Consider the following 9,341-nt stretch of genomic DNA (forward strand, 5'->3'; position numbering starts at 1 on the left):
CTAGCAAGTTGATGACATTCCAGTTTTTGGGAGCTAAGGACACCTGTCTTTTCTGTGCTTGAACCCATCTAGTGAGTAAATCCATGGCCTTAGATCCTGGGCTTTGGGCCTAAGTGGATGTGAGTTTAAGTCTTAGCTGTGACACCAAATAATTCTGTATGGGGCTCATCATACCTCTTTTGCTGGGTTATTCTAAGATTAGAGATAATATCTGTAAAGCACATCATAGGCGCTTAATAAATGGTAGGTTCTCACTATGATTTCCTAGTCATCATCCCTACCTCTGAAATACTGAAGGGAATCAAAAGATTTTTGTTTGATTTGTACAAATGTAAACCAGCAGCATCTTTGATGCAGGGCGGGGAGAGCCCATCGTGGTAAGTGTGAGAGAAGGCAAGGGCCTCTGTCGATTGTGAATGCAGTTCTTGTTTTGGAACAGTGCCTCTTTGGAAACACACAGTACAGACTTTTAAGGGCCAGATCATCCAAGGTGAATGTTTCTGTTACTTAGAAAAATGCAGGTGAGGTAAGGAGATCATTAGCTGTGAGCAGAAGTTCTCACTGATAGAAGAAAAATAAAAAAGCTCCAATCAAATTGTACCCATGAGTACAAATAAATTGCCTATGGAGGCTACAGTTAGGGAGTAAATGATTTCTTAATATGCAGTTTCACAGAAGAAATAAGAAAAATCAATTTTCAGTCTTTCTGAGTGGGGAAGAAACAGCGCTCTTCTGGGAATGGGGCTATCATTGAGGCTTATGGGCAATTACTGGGTCTTTGAGACCCTCTCTGTTTTGGGAAGTGAGAGATAATCTCTCCTGATTTCCCACATGGAATGTTGGTGAGCAAAGACATGCTTCTAGGCCTCAGTGGACACACTATTCATATCATGAAAGGTGGACTCGGTATCAGGCTTGCAAAGGTTTGGGGTGACCCATTCTGAACTTTCACTGTATCCTGTGTCTGGAAGGGAAAGGCCGGCCGTGGAATCCAAAGGGTTTAAGTAAGGCCCCAAACTCAGACTCTGCCCCACACTTAGATCGCCTGGTCTTTATTTCTTATAAAAGGACTCAGTAGCACTATTGCCAAAAATCCAGGCGCCTTCTTGAGGAGCAGCCGTTTTATTCAGTGTTTGCTCAGCTGAATCCCCTTGGGAAAGAGAACATACAGGGGTTCAGATGAGGGTTGACTGTTCTGTTAACCTTGGCTGTGAACCCTGCCCCGCACTCAGCTGCGAGGATGGGATGAGGTGGTTTCACATGGACAACCCAGCAGCTCATTTCTGAAGATCTGAAATGCTAAAGGTTCTCGAAGCTGCGGTAAACAGCTTCTTTCTTCTCACCCTGCGCTGCAGGGGTGCAGAGGCCTTTTTGTACTGCAGGGTCAGGGATGCTAATGTCAGGTAGCTAGTCAGTGAGTATCTGCCAGGATCAGCACAGAGGGCTGTGCAGGGTGAACAGGGCATAACTCCAGGGGGTGCTGTTCACACAGCTACAGTGTGTTTGCAGCCCCAGGGATACACACTGCATTTCTGCACCAAGTAGGCCTGATACCTGCTTTAAATGCCGAGTGGCAGGCGTTTGGGATTCTCTTTCTTACAATGATTGCATTTCCGATGTGGGCTGACTTTGGTAGAAAAGGCCAGTCTGATCCTTAACTTCTACAGAATAGCAGCCGTCTGGGGTCCTTGCTCTAAAAATCCTTGGTATCGTACCATATCTCTGTTTTTCACAGCTGGTTCCCAGGAACCTTGATCCATCAGCAACAGGATGGCCCGGGCTCAGGGCCAAGCTGCTGAGATCCTGCAAGCTTCCTCACGTGTTCTTTTGCCTCAGTCCCCTGGAGGAGTTGGAAGTCCTAAGGCCCCTAAACTCCTGGTTGCCTGGAGGGGGTGAGGGGGTGTGGGGGGGTGGCAGACGTGGAGATACGCGATCAGAGCTGGCTGCTGGCCAGGCTGCAAGAACTGGTTTACCTCTAACACCTCTCCGCCTGCTGTTTCAGGCCGGGCTTTTAGGATAGAAGAGACCAAAAACCACTTTAAATGGCTAAATATAATAAATAAATAAAGAGGATCTACCGGCCCATTTTATTGAAAAGTGTGTGAGTGTGGCTGGCTTCAGGTGCACGAGTGATGCCAGGACAACCTCGTCTCTTTCCCCGTCTCTCCTCCTCCGCCTTCCTCTCCATCTCTCTGTGCCGCTTTCCTCTGGGCTGGCCTTGTTCCGAGGCTACGCTTCTGCAGCTGGTGGCCTCCAGCGTCTCCAGGGCTGTTTCCTACAAGCTTAGTGATTCCAGAGGGAAAAAACCAAAAGATCTAAAAAAACCAAAACAAAACCAAAAACAAAGCTCCACAACCTGCCCCTCCCCAACAACAAAACCCTGAAAGCCAGCTCACACTAAACCAAACCAAACTAAACCAACCCAAACCAAATATATGAAAAACAAACAGAGGATTGTGTGTTCATGATCTGGTTCGGGTTATGGGCTCATCATTGAATCCATTGTTGTGGCCAAGGGAATGGAATCCTCTGACCAGGCCTGGGTCTCGTGTCTATATGGTGGTCACATCCCCAACCAAGTCAAATCTGGGGGATGGAAGATTAGTTCCCTAAAGGGAAATCAAGATGCCGTCTCTAGAAGGAGGGGGAATGTATATCTGGGTGTAAAACAGGAATTATCAGGTTACTTCTCGGCTCTCCCTTTCTGTGTCTACCATGTGGGGCCAGTGGTCCTCTTCATTGTGGCCTCTATTAACCTGCCCTCTTCTGAGATACATTCCTCTGTTTTAGGGTAACCATTCATTAAATTTGCTTCTATTACTTTTACCAAAATGTCTGAAAGCCTTACAAATGTCACACAGACATGTTTCTGCCTCTAAGTTAACTTGACTCTTCCATAACATTTCACACTGGGGACATTCACGGCAATTTAAAATGGTCTCCTCTGTTGACTTTCATGACACTGTGGTTTCCTTGTTGTGTTTCTACCTCCCGATCCTACAGATCTCTTTCAGTGGCAAAGCATTTAACACTAGGTAACTCACAGATTTTTTTCTTAAAGATTTATTTATTTATTTATTGTGAATGAGAGGGAGAGAGAGAGAAGGGTTGAGAGAGAAAGAGAGCGAGAGAGAGATGTGTGAGCAGGGGAAGGGACAGAGGGAGAAAGAGAAAATCTCAAGCCAGAAGGAGAAAGAGAGAAAATCTCAAGCAGACTTCCTGCTGAACACAGAGCCTGACCTGGGGCTCAATCTCATGGCCCTGACGTAATGACCTGAGCTGAAACCAAGAATCAGACGCTTAACTGACCAGGCTACCCAGGTGCCCCAGCTCATAGATTTACTAAACCACTAAGTTTTCTCCACCTTACTTCCTTGATTGTCCTTAGAAGGAGTGTCTATCTCTGTGGCCACTTCACTTAGGGCCTCATCATCTGTCACCTGTGATGCAACCATCCCTTGTAGCAACTCTCTTCACTTGCAGTTTTATGCTTCTCAAATCTATGTACCCAAATGCTTCCAGATCCTCTCAGTTCCCTGTTTGGAATCATCAGCTGTTCCCCATTTGCCTAGAAGTGGTCATAATAGGGGTTCCACTCATTGTCCTAGACCCTCTCTCTAGTCCCGTTTCTTCCTTGCTTCTCTCTGGGTTTCCATTGCTCTGAACATCTTCTAGATCCCACCGTACACTGAAAGTTTCAATCCTACAACTTTTACCCAGGATGCTCACTTTCCCTTAGCTGTCCTCCCACTCATCTGCCTGGGAGTCGTCTTTTGGTCTTGCAAACCCTCTCTAGGGATCATGTTCTCTTGGAAACATTAACACCCTGGCACCCCACGTTGAACAAATTTCATTCTTTTCTGTATTAATTTGTACGTTATTACATTCAGTATTCTGTATTTTATTACATTCAATATTCTGTATTTTATTTTATTTTTTAAGATTTTATTTATTTATTTATGAGAGACACAGAGAGAGAGGCAGAGACACAGGCGGAGGGAGAAGCAGGGTCCATGCAGGGAGCCCGATGTGGGACCTGAACCCTGGGACCCCAGGATCACGCCCTGAGCCAAAGGCAGATGCTCAACCGGTGAGCCACCCAGGTGTCCCAGTATTCTGTATTTTAAATACTTATTTACACATATGCCTTTTTTCTTTTTATTTATTTTTAAAAGATTTTTATTTCTTTAAGAGAGAGACAGAGAATGAGCAGGGAGAGAAGGAGAGGGAGAGGGACAAACAGACTCTCCACTTAGCACAGAGCCCAACGTGGGACTCGATCCCAGGACCCCAGGACCATGACCTGAGCCAAAATCATATGCGTAAACAATGAGCCACTCAGGCACCCCTCTTGTTTTTTTTTTTTTTTTTTTTTAAACAGACTTAACCTCTTTGGGTAGGACTTGCACAGAGTGTCTTCCCCACTCAATACTGACACAAAAACAGCTGCTTCATGCTTTGTCTGTTCGGGTCACTGAAGGCATTTGAGTTTCTATCCAAACCTTAAATAACCTATAAGTATATCAGCTTCTTGAGGGTAGAAACCTTGTGTCTTATTCACTAGGCTTATCATGAAGTAAGTGCTCAATGAATAAATAAATAAATGAGTGGATGGATGAATACAGCATCTCAACTTTTTTTTTTTTTAAGATTTTATTTATTTATTCACGAGAGGCAGAGAGAGAGAGAGGCAGAGACACAGGCAGAGGGAGAAGCAGGCTCCATGCAGGGAGCCCGACGTGGGACTCGATCCCGTGTCTCCAGGATCATGCTCTGGGCCGAAGGCAGCACTAAACCGCTGAGCTACCCGGGCTGCCCTGGGAATATCTTTTTATACCTTTTCAAAACTACAGGGAATGAAAGAAAATTCATTGAGGGAGGGAGAGAGAAAAACACAGCAAGAAGAATGCGAAGGAAAAATGTGACAGAAATAATAGGATACATTTTTTTTTCTTACTTCTTCTAGCATCCCCCTGCCCCAATCTGCTAAGGGCTTTCTAGCATTGTTCCAGGGTTTCTGAATACCTTTCCTTTATTTTCATAGATCCACTGAACCTGTACCTTTAACTGTTAGCCTCTTTAAGTCTTCTCTGAAGGTAGGAAGAGTATATAAACCATAAAGGCAAAATGACATTTTCTGTGGGAAAACTTTGTACTTTCGTGAGGGCTGCCCAACATTTAAGTCTCCTTCTGTTTGATGAGTCTGGTAGGAGGTAGGGGTTCCTATCTGCAACTGTGGAAGTTGAAAAGGCTGCATCCTCTTGGCCTCTGGCCACTAGGACACAGCCCAGCTTGGCCCATCAGACCATCCCACCCGGAATTTTGCGTCTAGAGTGAGTGTTGCAACAAAGTGAGCACAGTGGTGGCATTGAGTGTTGCTGGCATTTGCAAGGTCTCCGTAGCCAAGCTTCTCTTGTGACATAACTCTGGCTCCAATTCCAGCCTCCCAGTTTCTCTTGCTTTGTGCCTGTTTTTCAAAAACTTTAACCTTTTCCATGATTCTGTGAGCTGCTTGACATTCTTTCAGTAAATTTTTTTTTTTTTTTTTGGTCGAGTTAGTCAGGTGGATTCCTTTGTTTCTAACCAAGGACCCTGACTGGTTATCAACATTGCAAAAGTACAGAGAAGAAATATGCAGTCTTATCTGTGGCACTTCTTACTCCAGTCCCCCTCACCTGCTGGTTTTATTCTTATCTTTCTTCTCCTCCTCCTCCTTCTGGAGCTCCATTCTGGAGCTAACCATGCCTCCTTTAAACTCCATTTCAGCTCAAGTTCATGGATTAATCATGCTGAATGCTTCAGATATCCTATATCATATGTGAATCCTGGATCATCAGCTTTCTTCTAGATGGGATTGGCAAATGTGACAAATACTGGAAATCTCTTTACACGGAATACAAACACCCCTCATATATGATGCTCGGGGAATGCATTTCCATGACAACAGGATGTTTAGGATTTAAGACAAATAAAGGGATACAAATATACTTAAAGCCATCATTTCCCCTACAGTGCAGGCAATAGGCATACTTCTGATTTAATGCCGGCCCACGGAGCTCATTTTTGGAAGTCAAGACAACGTACTTAATAATAAGTTATCTTAAGCCTTATGTATTTTCTAAGACAAAAGCAAGTTTCTTTTTTCTTCCCTTTGGGGGAGGAGGTAAAGGTAGACATTTTTAGTTTCATTTGTCAAGAATGAAAAGACCTTTCTCTCTCTCTCTTTTAAAAACATTTTTAATTTATCTCAAACAATGTGCAATATATGTCTTTAGTACAAAGAGTTTTCAGAATAGTTCTAATAGGGCATATCTAAAGATAAAGAAGGTTTTTGACTTGCAATCCACTTGTTCCCAGCCTCTCACATATCCCTTCCATTTGTTACTATTCAGCCATGCTGCATTCCTGACTCAGCACAAGGAACCTTTAAAATGATTCATTTGCTGTCTGCACGGTGTCCAAACTGACACCATCAGGGCCATGATCATTTAATTCCTGGTCAAATTCTGTCTGTGATTAAAATAATACCATTACTGGACAAGAACTTTTACACATGTTATCTTGAATCCCCAAATATCCTTGCAAGGTAGGGTTAGTATTCCATGTACATATGGAAAGATAATATGCCCAGGATCACAGAGTCAGGAACCCAAATATGTCGTGCTGAGAAGCCTAGGACTATTCTATTTCTCCATATTGACTTTACTTGCTTGATGTATTCAGATTTTTAAAAATTGAGATATAGTTGACATATAACATAATAGCTTCCGATGTACAACAGATATTTGTATTTATTGCAAAATGATCACAGTAAGTCCAGTTAACCTCTACCACCACATTTCTTGCAATGAGAACTTCTAAGATCTACTCTCTTAGCAACTTCCAAATATACAGTTCAGTATTATTAAGTATAGTTACCATGCTGTACTTTATAATTGGAATTATTTATTTTATAACTGGAAGTTGGAACATTTTGACCGTCTTCACCCATTTTGCCCATCCCCTACCTTTGGCAACCACCAATCTGTTCTCTGTGAGTTTGGTTTTTGGTCACATTCCACATATAAGTGAGATTATATGGAAGTTGTCTCTGACTTATTTCATTTAGTGTAATGCCTTTAAGCATTACATCCATGTTGTTGCAAAAGGCAAGATTTCCCTTTATTTTTATGAAAAATATTCCATTTTATATGTATGCCACATTTTCTTTTTCCATTCTCCACCGATGGATACTTAGGTTAATGTCACATCTTGGCTATCGTGAATGCTGCTGTGATGAACATGGGAATGCATGTACCTTTTTGAGTTAGCATTTTCCTTTCCTTCAGATAAAAACCCAAGACTGTAATTGCTGGATCACATGGCAATTCTATTTCTAATTTTTTGAGGAACCTCCATATCATTTTCTATAGTGGTTGCAACCAATTTACATTCCTACCAATAGTATACGAGGGTTCCCTTTTCTCTACATCTTGCTAACATTTGTTACTTCTTGTCTTTTCTATAATAAGCATCGCGAGAGATGTGAGGTGATACTGCATTGGCTTTTATTTGCATTTCCCTCATGATGAGTGATGTTAAGCACCTTTTCACATACTTGTTTGCCCATCTGTATGTCTTCTTTGGAAAATTGTCTACTCAGATTCTTTTTTTTTTTTTTTAAAGATTTTATTTATTTATTCATGAGAGACACAGAGAGAGAGAGAGAGGCAGAGATACAGGTTCCCCATGCAGGGAGCCTGATGTGGGACTCGATCCTGGGTCTCCAGGATCACATTCCAGGCGGAAGGCAGTGTTAAACCGCTGGGCCACCAAGGTTGCCCTCTACTCAGATTCTTTGCCCATTTTTAAATTGTATTATTTGGGGAGGTTTTTTTTTTTTTTTTTTTTTTTTTTTTGTTGTTGTTTTTTTTTTTGCCTTTGAGTAGCATAAGTTCTTTATATAGTTTGGAGATTAACTCCTTATCAGATATATGATTTACAAATATTTTCTTCCATTTGGTAGGTTGCTTTTTTTAAGCTTATATTTATTTATTTCAAGAGAGAGAGTATACATAATCAGGAGGAGGGGCAGAGGCAGAAAGAGAGAGAGAGAGAGAATCTTAAGCAGGGTCCACACTCAGCACAGAGCCTGAGGCCCTGAGATCTTGACCTGAGCCAAAATCAAGAGTTGGGTGCTTAACTGACTAAGCCACTCAGGCGCTTTTGTAGATTGCTTTTCCATTTTGTTGATGGTTTCCTCCCCTGTGCAGGAGACTTTTATGGCAACAGGACAAGTTCCCTTTAACCAGTATTTTTATTTTCTCACTCTGTTGTTTTTAAACAGACTTAACCCCCCAAAATAAGGAAAATTTGCAGCACTTGGAAAGTTAGAGAAATCAGGAGAAAATAAGTCTTTGGAGCCTAATGTTCCTTCCTGTTCCCATTGATGACATAATAGCAAAGAAATAAAAGCAACAAAGCACAGAAATTGAGTGCCTAGTCTTTTAGCCAAAATAATAGACACCTGTGAAAAGCAAATCGACTTTAAATGATTTCTGATGAATCAGAGCCACCGTTCACTATTAATAGCAGAACCATTAAAACCCACCTTTGTTGTCGAGGTGCTTTGTGAAGGAGAGGTGTCTGAGGCAAGTGGTGCTTTCTGATGTCCCTGGAATGAAAGCTGCCACATTTGAAGGTGGTAAAATAGAAATAGACGCAAGCAACAGGGAAAGCATTTGATAGCAATCCTGAATCCCATTGCCTGACTCACTTCCTATCCCCACTGCCTGGTTGCCAAACTCATCTTTGCCTCTGGATGACTGCTTTCAAAAGCTTCCCTGCGTCCTCATGAGAAACCCCTTGCCAGTCCTGACTGCGGCCCTGGCTGTGCTGCTGGCATCACCAATCTTGGATGCGGCACAGTCTTTCCTGTAGCTCAGTAGTTCCTCGTTTGGACCACTGCCCAGCCTGTACACGGAACAGACAGCTCGCCCTTCCAATATCCTATTTGATTTTTTCAGGGCATTCACTTTCATTTATGACTTGGTAAGCTTTGAATTTTAGTATTATTTTGGATGATGGAGAGGTCAATAAATCCGAGAATCAAAATCTTTTAATTTTAATCTGTTAGTATAACTGTGGGCCTGAGTCATAAAAAAACAAAACAAAACAAAACAAAACAAAACAAAACAAAACAAAACCAGGTTCTGGACACAAGTTTTTCATAACTTGACCTCTACTCCTCAGCCCAGAAACACATTTTATGCTTCTGTGAACAACATAAAAAAGTACTTCTCTTTTCTCGTGGAGCAGAGGAAGTGGATTTAGAGAAACAAGAACGAAATTAGAGACAACTG

General features: G+C 42.3%; 1 long non-coding RNA gene across 1 annotated transcript; it reads right to left on the minus strand.

The window, feature by feature from the left end:
- Positions 1-2,051: 2,051 nt before the first annotated feature.
- Positions 2,052-8,972, minus strand: LOC140631867 (uncharacterized). Its single transcript, XR_012029392.1, has 2 exons — positions 8,591-8,972; positions 2,052-2,315 (listed from the first exon to the last, which is right to left on the minus strand). It is a non-coding gene; the product is annotated as an uncharacterized lncRNA (long non-coding RNA).
- Positions 8,973-9,341: the final 369 nt, after the last annotated feature.

This window comes from Canis lupus, chromosome 4, assembly GCF_048164855.1.
Source record: "Canis lupus baileyi chromosome 4, mCanLup2.hap1, whole genome shotgun sequence".
Taxonomy (NCBI): Eukaryota; Metazoa; Chordata; class Mammalia; order Carnivora; family Canidae; genus Canis; species Canis lupus.